The following is a 247-nucleotide window of genomic DNA, read 5'->3' as shown; positions in this document are numbered from 1 at the left end:
GCCGCTCAAACAGGCTGTGCCCGTTCTGTGCCCCCAGAGCAACGGGCACCCTACCTCCCACCCCCTAGAGCTCTCGGAGGACAGCCTGCCCTGGGGGGTGCAGGCAGGTGGGGGGGCGTCTGGGGGTAAAGCTTAGATCAGAAAAGTACATGTTCACAGGCCGAGCATGGAGCCAGGAGAGAAAAAGGGGATTGAATCTGTCACACACACACACACACACACACACACACACAACGCTCACACACAT

The 247-nt window shown here is 59.1% G+C and overlaps 1 protein-coding gene across 1 annotated transcript in view; it reads right to left on the bottom strand.

Annotated features, from left to right (window-relative positions):
- EGFR (epidermal growth factor receptor) overlaps positions 1 to 247 on the bottom strand; it is a 44,715-nt gene that overhangs the window by 1,278 nt on the left and 43,190 nt on the right. The window lies entirely within an intron of this gene.

The sequence above is a fragment of the Myotis davidii genome, unplaced genomic scaffold (genome assembly GCF_000327345.1).
Source record: "Myotis davidii unplaced genomic scaffold, ASM32734v1 scaffold573, whole genome shotgun sequence".
NCBI lineage: Eukaryota > Metazoa > Chordata > Mammalia > Chiroptera > Vespertilionidae > Myotis > Myotis davidii.
Note: the sequence above shows the minus strand (reverse complement) of the source record. Positions and strands in the feature narration are given on the sequence as shown.